Source organism: Channa argus, chromosome 2 (genome assembly GCF_033026475.1).
Source record: "Channa argus isolate prfri chromosome 2, Channa argus male v1.0, whole genome shotgun sequence".
Classification (NCBI taxonomy): Eukaryota; Metazoa; Chordata; class Actinopteri; order Anabantiformes; family Channidae; genus Channa; species Channa argus.
In genome coordinates, this window is record NC_090198.1 from 3,214,664 (window position 1) to 3,228,441 (window position 13,778).

Genomic DNA, 13,778 nt, shown 5'->3' on the forward strand with positions numbered 1-13,778 from the left:
ACTTACTGATCAACACTACCATCGCTACAACACCTGGGTAGTGTTTTTATTTCAACTACTACAAGTTAATCAGATAAAAATATGTTCAGGATAGTTTCTGAAGTTGCAGCATTGCATTTAACCAACATAAGGATTTGTGCACAGTAGAAATCGGAACACACACACCTCAACCTTAAGGCTATGTTTCAGGAACAGACTTTGACAATACGCATTTTATATAACTTTGCATACACTATACACAAGCTGATACTTAATAGTTAATGCAAGACTTAATTCTTTACTTAGCAGGAATTCAGATTTTTCCAGAGGATGGGCACTCCACGTTTCACTACCCAGATAATAGCAGTAGCAATAGCAAGGTTTGCACCAGTCTGTGGACAAATAACACACACTTCAGTCTTTATTTTGCTTTATGCTTGTTGCTTTGTTATGACCTAAATAAAAACTGCCTTCTGTGCATAAAGGCAACATCAGATTCATTCATTTTTTAGCCTCAAGCATTCACTCATTCCATTTCCCAGTACTGCCTTTCATTCATTCATTCATTTATTCAATGGTTTGACGTGTGTGTCCATTCTCAGAACCTCCCCCATTTGTTACCCCCACTTCACAGTTTTACTTTGTTTTGTACACCTTGTTTGTTTTCATTAACCGTGGATAAGCCTATTAGATGTAACCCCCCCCCCAACACACACACACACACACACACACACACACACCCACACATACACATACACTATATGTTCTCATTCACAAACTATTTGCCTGAGTTTATGTGTGCTTTATTATAGGCTACTCTTAATTTATGTTGGTTAGTTTTTATACAAATGCGTGTGTTTATGTGTGTGTATGTATGGACAGAATATTGACTTGTTTACTTGACACATGGGACTACTTTTGAATATTCTTCTGCTTTCCAATAACCCCAACCTTAAAGAACTAAAAGTGTGTGATTGTGTGTATGTGTGTGTGTATGTGTGTGTGTGCGTGTAAGAGAAAGAGAGACAGACAGAGAGTTTGCAGGGGTGTTTAAGTGGTGACATTTATCTTTATCTTAGTCCTGCTTTGAAGTCCCTGTGGCTCTTCATATTCTAAATATGACCCCCAAATAACACACACACACATAGAGACACATACTCAGTGTGTGAGGGCTTCCCTTCCTCCAGCCACCATCCAGGAGGGACAGAAAGAAAGAGAGAGGGCAGAGAAAGAGTTTTTTTCCCTGTGAATGAAGCTCCTTTCTCAGTTGAGGTCCACAATGACCCTGTAAAGATGGATAGGGAGATTGTCCTGTGAAGTGATCCGCGAACACAGCTAGGTGGGGGTCACACTGGATGTGAGTGTGTGTGTCCTGCACCACAACTGACCTAACAGCACCTCTGTTCTGGCTAGATGGGTGGGTGCTCAGGGGCCATGCAGGGCCAAGGGCAAGGATAAGAGGAAAAACCCCGGCACAATGGGTCAGTGGGAGTTTGGGAGGGGGTAGGGTTGGTTGGAATGCAGGCATCCTATATCTCACTCTCTCTCACACACACACACATACACGCATTTGAGTCTGCAGGGTGATGCTTTGACAAGTATCTGTGAATGAGGCTCATGCTAACTAGCAGCTAGTCGGCGATTTATCACCCAGTTCGGCTCAATGATTCCAAACCGGCTCCAACCTGTGCTCCACTCTGATAGACTATCTGTTACTGTTGAACTTTGCTATTTATAATTAAATGTTTTTTATCTGCCACGTGCACAGATACATCTACATAGAAATTATTGCATGATCACTGATTGGTTTGTGTAATACAATCACTATTATTTCAAACGAAAACTATACAAAAACTCAGATGCAAGAAAGCCTGCCCCCCCAGAGGAAAAAAAAGAGAAAAAAAGCGTTCCGTTGACCCAGTATGACACAAAATAAGAACACTGGTATTAATATAGTGACAAAGACAGGTATCAAATTGTAATGAGAAATGGGTGCAATATCACACCATGTAGAAGCTCAGTAAGGCTGCCACTCCCCACAAAGGAGATTCTAACCTATAGTCAGGTATTGCACTAAATGTTTTATAGTCTACACACCGAGCTCAGGTAAAGGTTTTCTTTTTTGACATGTTTTGTGTTTCCTGTACAGTCAGGGCACAGTTATCTGACCTGGTTGGAACAACTACAAACAGTTTTTACCTTCAGGCAAAGTCACACAATACACACCAATTCATTTTGGACATTGCTGTGCCATTAGACAGGATAGCAAGGGCGGCTATCATGACTTAACAAATTGTTTTGAGCTACAATAGCCTGAGTGGACGGTCATTTATCTTAGAGTATGAATAGTAAATCCCAGGAACACATTCTTCTTCTCAAACTGTCAGTAGTTATACTCTATGATCATAGTGCAGTACATGCCCATGGAGCCCTTTTACTGTACACAGCTGAGGTGAGTCAGCAGTGTTGAGCACTGTTTATCTAGATTCTCTGTGTGCTCCAACCATCACATGGCTGCACTCACAAAAGCACTCATTTGCCTTCCAATAGTCTGTCAAAACTCCACCATCTTCCTGCCACAGTGCAGAAAAGAAGCAACAGGGGGCTGTGTGTGTGTGAAAGACAAATGTGAGATTTTGTTACCCCATAGGGGTTTTCTTATCAACCTAATCTTCTCACGGTATGTTTCTGCAGCCTTAGTTCTATGTATTCCCCAAAGTGACGATGTTCTTCTTAACTCTTTCAGAGTATCAATGTGTGCAGTACTGCAAAAAGACTAGTGGTTAGAAATGCATCCAACTTTGATGTGATTATTTCTCTTCGCGAATCACATTCAGAAATTTCTGAAATAATTATTACTGCAATTTTTAAGCCCAAACAATCATAAACAGATAGTGATAAATAGTTTGGAAGACGTAAAATCCACCCATTGCACCTATTCGAGTATTTGTCCTCAAAAGTTTAGTTCAACAAAAATTATGTCTTATATAAAACACATTTATTTCAGAATTATTCATAATGATACAGATCTATTTCAGCCTGAAATGTGGTCAGTTGTCCTTTGTTGTTCCATATTGATTTTAAACATTAGAGGACCTGGGGTACCCTGTGCCATCACTGCCTGCCCTATAAGTAAGTAGTATAAGTATGAAATACATTTTCATTCTTATAGTATTACTTTAGTTAAAATATTAAGTGCATGCTCTACTGAGTAACACAGAGGTTAAAACAAAGTACAGAAGTACAGGTAATGAGCCATATAACCAATGTTTTTGGGCATCATTCTGAGGTGCTGAAAAAAAAACCTATTAAAAACAAGTATTTTAAACACAATTGACTTTGACACTGTTAATGACAAGAATGTACAAGTCTAATCTAGGGTTGGCAAATATCTTAAGTTTAATTCATGTACAGATGTAAGAATAGAAACTCTTCTGATGTTGAATGTTGTTAAATCTACATTCAATTGCTTCTCTTCACTAATTGACTTTTTAATTAGCAGCAATAGAAAAGCTAATTCTGAAGGCTATACACCAGTGACATTAAGTTTTAAAAGGAGAAATCATTTCTTCTCAACAAATTTCAAATGAAAAGTACAATATTTCCCCCTGGATGAAAGTACAAGTGAATGTAAAGTGAAATAGTACAAGTACAAGTAATTAAAACTACTTTGAGTAGAGATACTGGGATACTTCTCTCCGTAAGACATTATATTATTTGTCAGTGTGAATTGTGGGGAACTATAGTTAACACCAAAGTCTAAAAGGCAGCACATCTTCATTGTTCAGCGGTGAACCTGGATTGGTCATCAGGCCTGAGCAGCAGCAATAGCATGACAAATGTCCATGTGCTTACACGATCAGATGCCAGATTTTGTTCTGATAAGACACAACAATGCATATAACAAACTTTGATGTGTATGGTAACATGCCAGCAACAGCTTGTTTTAAGTTTTAGGTCTTTTTTTAATTCTCCCTCCAACCTTCGCTGCTCATCTGATATATCAAACAATAAACTCCAAACTAAATCCAGAGGGAGAAAGAGGCAATGACAGAAGAAATGAAGCAAGAGAAAGCAAGCACATGGGCAGGAGGAGAGATATTAAACTGAACCCTAACAAGACAGTTACATTTTGACCATAGTTTTTCATTATTCGTGATTTTCTCTGACCAGGCTTACAGGGTAGACACCACTTTTGCAAGAAAAACGCTTTTCCCTTTTCATAAACACATTTCTGACACAGCTCCAAACATGTCTGCTCTGGTGAGTCAGGGACTTTCTTCTGGGAAATCAGTGCTCTGCCCATTTTATTTGCCTATCTTTGCATAAACTTTGCATCAAGTATGTAAAGTATTCCTGAAACCATTTTCACTAATCTTCTCAGAATCACCTGGAGCACTTATCACTATGATGGAAAAACCCTGCAAACTTGATCCTGTCCTGGTGTTATTTATTAGAAAATATGATCAGATGATATAACCCTTACCTGATTTAACTCTTATGGTGGAAGATTTGATGTCTTGTTTGGTTTAAACTGACCATTCATGACATGTATAGAACACATTGCGGGGACAGATGTTCATGTAGGTAGGAGATATAGTGTCAAACAGTCATGTTCCTCATTTAGGTCCAGTGCACCTCCCAACTGTTTGCTTTACCAAGCAGTTAGCCCACAAAAGCCCTAAGTAAATTTGTTTGATGAGTAATGCTTCCGTTTTCCTCAAACTGTATCCAGATCTGCAGATTTGGAGCAGATAATGACGCCCTGCAGCTACGGCCACAGGCTGAAGGTGTGCACTGTAAATACAGGCTGCACAAAATGGCTCACCTATCACATTCCATTTAACTTCAGGTATGTGTGTAATCATCATGTTTACAAAGTTATTTTGTAGAAATTCTGTATTTCTTTCAATTGGATACATTCAAACTCATTTTAATGGGCTCATGTGAAAAGCTTTAAAGGATGTGGCTCATTCTATTCAAGCTGTTTCTTCTCTCTCTTCTCTTTCAAATGACATCTGAGAGACTGCGTATTGACTGCAATCTATCATGTAAATGCTGGTTGTAAAAATCAAAGTAACAGGGGAGTATAAAAGATAAGTATGACCAAACCTCTTCTGCACAACAAAACATGCTCATGAAACAAAACTCAACGGCTCCATTCATGCACAATATTTAGTGTGAGAGTCACTGACAGCTTGAGTGCAGCGAAAATCACATGGCATCTCCTGATTCATTTCATCAGATGACACATGTACATTATCGGTAGTAAAAGGGCTTTTTTCATTTAATTTTTAACACTTAAAATCAGCCATGTGATATTGTGCATGTCAGCTGTGTGCGTGAGACAGTGAAATAACAAGAGTACATTGAAACATCTATAGCCCCTTTTAGACCTAATTTTGCGGGATATTGGAGTTAGGGTCTCCTTTCTTTAGGACGACTTACTTAAAGTAAATTTTGAATAAGCCGGTTTATTGCTGCCAAAGTTGTTGGAATCCAGAATGGTGTATAACACACGGGGGAAATACAATGCATGTGGTGGCAGAAGTGAGCTTTTTGTTGTCTTGCATATTTATAACATTCAGTAATTCAGACAAAAAAATGTTGTGTGTTGAACACAAAATAGATTTTCATGTGAGTTATAAGTTCTTTGGGAACAGGCCTATTTTCATCATAGGAACTTTTCCCAGGGACCTGAAACATTCTCAAAAACGGCAGTGCCCGCAGTAGTGAGTATAATTGACCTTTGATGTCTTATCACACAAACACAGTGCTGCACACAAATCCAGATGTGAAGGTTATCATTGTACTTTAAGGCGGGAATGTAATGTTGATTTATTCGGAACATGTACTGCTACTTTTTCTCACCTTAGGCTTTTTCTTTCTCTCTTCAGGCTTTGATCACCATGCCAAACATTTTGGATTTGATCTCCCTGGATCTGTTCCATACTGTTTCTGGCTGTCCTGACGTCACTTTAAACCATTATTATACATGCCAGGTTCAGGGCAGTCTGTTATGGTCTGGTCCCAAAGACCTGGGCCTGTTGTTGTTGATCTCACAGTTAATTGCCAAGAGGAAATCAGTAAATACTGAACATACTATACAGTTAATATATTGTATATAGGTTAGTCAGAGCAACAAGAAACCTTAAATTTCTGTACACTTTTGTGTTGTTACAGTTTGAAGTTATTATCATAATGTCTACACACACACACATGCACAGTTTAGTTGAAAGGAAATGGTCTTGTTACCAGTGAATTCTGGCAACATAGCCTAAAAGCCAGGTGTCTGTTGTGCATTGAAGAGGAAGTAATCAGTTTACACCCAAATATATATAATATAATATATAAGTGTGACCGAATTTTAGTACGTTTAACTTTTCATCAATCTGGATCCATCAGTTATTCAAGAAAACCACCACATTTCAAAAGATATATGATTCCGTAGTAAATGCTTGCCTCAGGACACGCTTGTCATGCGTTCCATTTTTATTGTCAGCGTCCTCTAGAATGACTTTATGATCTGAAGCTCCAATGAGTAGGACCCCATTATCCAAATTACTCATTGAAATTTAGTTAAGGTTTAGTTCCCTTAGGTTTAGGGAAACATGGAAAAAAAGAAAAATTGGTGCCCATGGTTAAGATTAGGAAGTGTTCTCATGTTTTTGGGAGGGCAGTGTCAGTTTGATATGACCAAAAGTTATATTTGTTGCCAAAGAATATTCAAAGAAGACAAAAAAGTCAATTCACTGTAAGATCAAAAATCTGTGTCATTTAACATATGTTGCATTAAATGACCACCCGTTTATTCAGTGTGCTTTTCTTCCATGAAGCCAGAGACCATCTGCTCATTAGGGCCATTAATGGAAGGGAGTTGCCACATACTTGCTCATACACTCCTGTCACTGAAGCACCAGCTCCAACCTTCAAAATGACTACAGAAGAGAGCACTCACATGATCAAATTGGATGTCAAGTCATGGAGGGGGAAAAAGTGATGTTCACATTTACAGTAAAGGCTCTGGGAAAGATGTAGTTCTTAAGGCATGTTGAGTTACAGGCTTTGCTCTGAGTGGACAGTTGTTCTGATAAAGCAAGTAATTTCTTTAGGTCATTTTGCACTGTCCCTGTAACCTACGTAAGGTAACACACAGCAAAATTATCTGGAAACCGAGAACATGTGATCTACTCTCTGCTACAATTTCTTTTGGCATTAAGGCCATAACATGTAAAACAAGTGGTTGGCTATCAGCCAGCAGTTGAGCTGTTGGTGAGCATCCAACAGCCTAGTTTAGTCAGTGGTGTCCCATGCTGGGCCTTTAATGAGAATCTGTTGGCCTATTTTTGTCTGTGTTCTGCACTAGTCAGACTGTCAGCAGCTTTTAAGATGATGATTGGATATTCAGTAACTGTGTAAACAAAGATATATACACTTTGTCAAAATATTGCAGCTGGTGAGGCGAATTGCACAGAAACCACCATGATTGATAGGCCCTGTCACGCATGCATCATGTAGACACTGAAGGGCACACACTTGTAGCTGTACCCCATTAATCTCCTATCACCACACACAGTTAGGAAAACTAGTATTTAGGTGTACCACAGACCTCACCACATGGCATGTAGGTAGAAAGGAGCTGTGGGGGTGTTTTGATGAGAACGAAAGGTGCACTTGTGTATTGTTTAAGAGTTTGGTGAGCTGTGATACTTTGTGGTTAAGTGGAGGTGGAAGGAGAAGAGGTTTACTTGCTTCTAATTTTACAATATGCCCTAAATCATCCTTATTACCTTGTACACCGTGACACAGTGACTACAGTGGTCTACAATAAAAAGCTTTTTGAGCTAAGTGTGGCATACAGGCCGTGTGGGTGGTAGTTAACATTCCTTTTCTTGTAGAAATGCAGTGTCTGAGGAAAGGTGAAATTCTGGTGCTCTCTAGAGTGTGGGTGGCATCTGCTTTTCTGATCATCCCTTCATTTTCAGCCAATTATCCCAGTGCAAGCAGGCAAAACAATCAACAAAACAAGATTCATTTCTGTTTCTTTATATATTAGTTTGCTGCACATATCTGTCATGGTATGAAGATGCCATAAGCTTTAAAACACAATGTTTTTTATTATCTGTGAGTTTATTGTTGCCATTATGTTTTCCAACATCACTTTAAACAGTGGTGGATGAAGTACTCAAAAAATGTACTTAAGTACAAATACACAAACATAGATTTACTCTAGTTAAAGTATAAGTACCTACTGACATTTCTACTTAAGCTACTTGTGGGGGGGATTTAACTAATTAATGTTAATGGACATAAAATGATGGGTTGAAGCTGTTTTTGGCTATAATCTGATGCTTTTTTTTTTACATGTAATGCAACTTTGAAAAGAAATGAAGTGAAAAGTACTGATATTTGCTCTTAGATGTAATGGAGTAAAAGTCAAAGCAGCAATAATTAAATCTACTTAAGTAGAGGACAGATACGTGAAAAATATACTTAAGGGGCGACTGTGGCGCAGGAAGGTAAAGCGGTTGTCCATCAATCCCGCCAGTGTTGTTTCGATCTCTGGCTTCTAATGTCACATGTCAGAGTCAAAGTGAACTCTAACTTAGTTGCTCCCAGTGAGTGCATAGGCAACTCCACCATCGGTATGTGAGTATGTGTGATTCTTAGTGTGAATGGGTAAATATGAAGACGTTTAAAGACTTTTGGGTACCAATAGGCTAAAAAGTGTATGTAAGTGCAGAACAGTTACAAATTGTAACTACTTGTACTTGTTAGTACAAGTAGTTGTACTTGTACTAACAATAATAGAGTGAAATGATAAACTTAGTCCTGGCAAAAAGCAATATTTACCTATTGAAAGAAAATGCTGAAAGAAAAAAAAAGCCCAGATTGTACAGTGTCATTGTTAATGGTTAAAGGTTTTTTCCAGCGGTAATGTGTGCTAACAAAATTTTCAGTTAAGCTATGTGCTTCTCAAACGTTCTGCAACATTTGCACAATGCTGTCAGGATGCAAAACTGTTGCAGTTCTGTTACAGCAAAGTGAAAATTAGTTGCCCTTTAGTTTGACCATCAGGTTTCATGAAAAGTGATTGCTGGGGCTTCAGCTCTGGTTTTAGCTTGGCAACTTGTCTAGTGAGGACTGTGCACTTTGGTGGGTGGTGATGATGCTGGTCCAGGTTTCCTCTTTAAGTACATTGACCTTGCAACAGTTTTCTTTTTTTTTTTGTCCTTTTGGCTTATCCTGTGAGTTCAGGGTCGCACAGTTTTTTAATCCATATTCTCCTGACGCAACCCTCCCCAATTTCTTTAGGGCTTGGACCAGCACTGCACAGCACTGCTGGGGAGGGGAAGGGGCTATTAGGGGTTCAGTGTCTTGCCGAGGGACACTTTGACATATAGCCAGGACCAGGGATCAAACCACTGACCCTGTGGTCCGTGGACAACTTTTTACCAACTGATCTATAGCCGCCCCACATTGACCTTGCAACAGTTAATGTATGAAAATGCTTTTTTATCTTATTGGTCACGTAAATTCAGCGCCTGCTAAGAAGAAAATACAGAAACAGAAAGACAAACAGGTGGCTGATCATTACTCTGGACTTATTTTTCAATTACTTACTAGAGTGACAGGAAAAGTGTGTGTGAGTCAGTGAATATGTGTGAGACCCATTTGTTTCATGTTTCTACTATTACTACTCATTCTTCTCTGAGTCTGTGTGCGCGCGTGCGCGTGTGTGTATGCATAGATTACAGGTAAATGCACGAGGAGCAGTCTGGTACCCATTATGTTGTCACTATTATACCAATGGCTGTCTGCTGAGATCTATCACTGTGCCTCATGCATGACAGAGAAACACACTAACATGAGGGTTGAGAGAACAGGTCAGGATATGATTATTTGTGTGCTCTTGAAGCTTGGGCGTGATTATACAGTCGAGTCTATGTCTGAATAATATTGTGGGAAAAACCAAAGCAAGATGTCTTGTTTAAGGAATGTTGCCTTTGTCCCTGAAGAAAAAACGGAGGTCAGAATTTAGGTTCTCTGCTGGTACCAATAAAGGAGCTTTGCAAATACAACAGGTCAAGAAAATTTAACTTATTATCTTCAGTAGATATTAGGTTCTCAAAGTTTGCCGTTCTACTGCTCTCCCTTGTATATCCATGAAGATGACTGCTGTCTGACCAATTTCTTCTAGTGAATTTTAGGAGAAACATATCAAAAACATCAACAAATCAGACAAAACAGAATAAATGGTGAGCGCATATATAACACATTTCTACCTCATTAGTACCTAAAGTGCTTTGCATTTGCTTCTCATTCACCAGTTCACACATACTCAAGCCATCAGCTGACTTGCCCCACCGGGAGCAACTTGGTGTTCAGTGTATTGCCCAAGGAAACTTTCAGAAGAGGAGGTGGTAACTGAACTACTGACACAACAGTTAGCGGATGACTGTTCTACCTCCTGAGTCACCGCCACTCCTGTCCTAAGGATTTATGTTTAATCTTGAAGTTTGTTGCTAATACAAAAAGAAATGTGTCCATTAACAGTTGCTAATCCCTAACCCATCCCTAAGTATTTACCCTAACCACAACATTTCCCAAACCTTAAAAATAGGCAACAGTAACCTTTTTAAAAATATTTTTTTAGTAGATATGTTACACAGCTTATCTTACTTGGGGGGAGGTGCCATTAAAACTTCTGGTAACACAGGACTCACAGAACAGCACTGCATGCAATATTCACTTCTAAAGGTTTCTGAGCAACACTCACCCTGCTAACCAATGATCGGGGAAGGCCAACCCCTGTGCATCACATGCTGACACAAAAGTGGGAAAGAGAGAAAAAACTGTTTCAATGTCACCATCAATGTGACACAAAGGAAATGGATCTAATGCTGTTTTTAACTGTTGTTATGTGGCTGTTTGGCAAGGAGACTTTTTGTTTACAGAAGAGGCTGAAAGCAGCAAGAGCAAATACTACTGAAAAGTCCAAAATCTATCGGGATATTCAGATTCTCCGAGTTCGGTTTAGTCGACAAAATGATTGTGGACACAGTGGTAGTGAAGTTTCTCTCGTTCTAATTATTAGTCTACAATATTTTTATATCACGTTTTGGTATTGCTCATGTACCCTTGAAAAAGATGATACCAAGAAAGCACCTAGTACCAAACAGTATCCATAATACTTACCTGAGGGAAAGGCAAAACAGGTGAGTTGAAGCGCGTTGAATATGGAAAAGCGGCACATCCTAAGGAGAGAACAACCTGGTAAATATTTGGAGCCACCCAGAAATTTGGAAAATGATCCCCCAGATGACCATTCATATTGGAACATTTTGCAAAGACAACTATAACCCCCCTCTTTAACCTTCTATAAAGACACTATACTTTACCGCTGTGAATAAATGCCTTAGGTTCATCTTCTATGCTATGCTACTATCTGCTACACTTTCACCCCACTCTGCACAGCTCTTCAGGCATCAGTCATTATTGAGTTACAATAAATGAAAATGCTGAAAAACGTACTAACCAAGCATAAATCTTTTAAAATCTATAACTGATTAAAACGGTGAGCTAAAATATTTTGAAATATATCTGAATTGACCGCAGTGCGGGCAGCATAATAGTGGAGTTGCCCCCTCAGAGATCGCGCCCCGACCGTGGCGTTTCTGTGTGGAGTTTGCATGTTCTCCCTGTGCTTGCGTGGGTACTCCAGTTTCCTCCCACAATCCAAAAACATGCATGTTAGGTTAATTGGTGAATCTAAAATTATCCTTAGGCGTGAATGTGTGTGTGAATGGTTGTCAGTCTGTGAATGTCTCTCTGTGGCCTTGCGATAGACTGGTGATCTGTCCAGGGTATACCCCGCCCCTCGCCTGATGACAGCTGGAATAGGCTCCAGCCCCCCCTGACCCACATAGGATAAGCGGTGACAGGTAATGGATGGATGGATGGATCCCAGTGCTGTTCTGTGAATTTAACTTCACAGGAGCCTTGGACAACACTTCTCCACGATAAGATACATTTTAGACAAAATATCTACTAAAACAATGTATGAAAAAAGTTGCATATTGTATTTCATAACTATTTATGAGCACAGTAAACTAAGTTTATGTTCTAGGATGACCTTCTAAAGACAACCCTTCTTATTGATCCCAGCAGCTGCTCCCTCATCGACTAAACATGGACTGCTGCTTAATTCCTCGATACAATCATAGTAGTATGGACTATTGATTGTGGAGCAGAATGTTCAGTCTAAACACAAAGACCGTCTGACTAACAGCAAAGAAGTATAAATTGATTTGTCCTCTTTTCCCAGCCTTGTGTTATTGACTAACACCATCCCTGTAATTTCATCGTGGCCCATCACGTCTCCTCATTATTGCAAGCCTTAAATCTGAAGTGCATGTGGTAGCTGTGGCTGACTGTGAAGCTGCGTTTTGACCAGAACGTCCTTGATACTGATACTTTTGTCCACAGGAACTAAATTTCAAGAACTACGTTAAGGTGAAAATGCAGGTAAAGGAACTACATTGCACAAAATGTTCCTAGTCCTGGGAAAAGTCCTTTGGTGCAAATAGGGGTACTGTGTGTGTGTGTGTGTGTGTGTGTGTGTGTGTGTGTGTGTGTGTGTGTGTGTGTGTGTGTGTGTGTGTGTACAACAAGGGAAAAGTTGGAGTTGTTTTCAAGCACACGTTTATGAAGCGGCAACAAACATTGTATAGCTACAAGTGCTTGTAATTTCAGCATCTCGTTCCCATTCTCCCCATCATCTCCTCCCACACTGTGGCTACTCTGTCGCCACATCAGAGTATGCTGAGAAAGACACCCCTCCCCACCACATGCTGTTTGCCATACTTGTGTTTGCTGCATGTCTCCTGCACGTGCTCTGCTAAATGTTTTTGTACGACGTACATTATGACTGTATTTTCACTGTGGGGAATTAAAAGTGTCAGGGTGGATTTGCTCTAGAATGGCTTTTTTCAGATGATGTTGCTCATGCTCAACTTATATACATGCCCTCCTTAAACTAAAACCACATGAAGCAAGTATCCCTTTAAATTTACAACCACCACTTCCTGCAGTTGGTTCAAAAAGTCATGTAAAGAGCTGACCATGTTTTCTTTTTCTATAGTATTATTTGTTGTATTTCACATTGGCTTGATTGACTGTGCTATTTCAATTTCAGTGCATTAGAGCTATTCATATAGTTATTTATCACCAATAAATGTTGTTCTAATCTTAATTTTATAGCCTGTACGGTACCTATTTAAAATTGTTTACATTTATAAAATACAAATCTCCCGGGAGCGGGTTATATCAGAGAAGATATTGTACACCACAGTAGTGAGACTGGCAGCACACGGAACATGTGAAAAAGGTTTTATTTGTTAATCTTACTTTCACAATAGAGTAAAATTACCAACAGCATAATTTCTAATTCATATTTGTTGTGTGACATTTCTAAGCAGCTCCTTGTAGGTCGATTACAGTAAGATTTCATAACTGCACTTATTCACTTCCAACTTTTTATGGTTTGTTTCTGTTTCCAGGGGCCTCACGTTTTTAATAGTCATAGGTAGATGGCCCAGAAGGCCTTTGGTGCACCCACTTCCTCCCATGGTGCCCCTAACTTATGTATGATTGGTCCTGCTGCCTTTTATCTTGGCCCAGGTCTTAATCACCGTGTGTGTGAGTAAGGTTAGTTCTCCGCACTCTTGCCAGTTTAGAGTATGTGAAGAAAACTGAAAGACGAACTGGCGGCTGCCATGCCATTCCCAAGCAGTTCT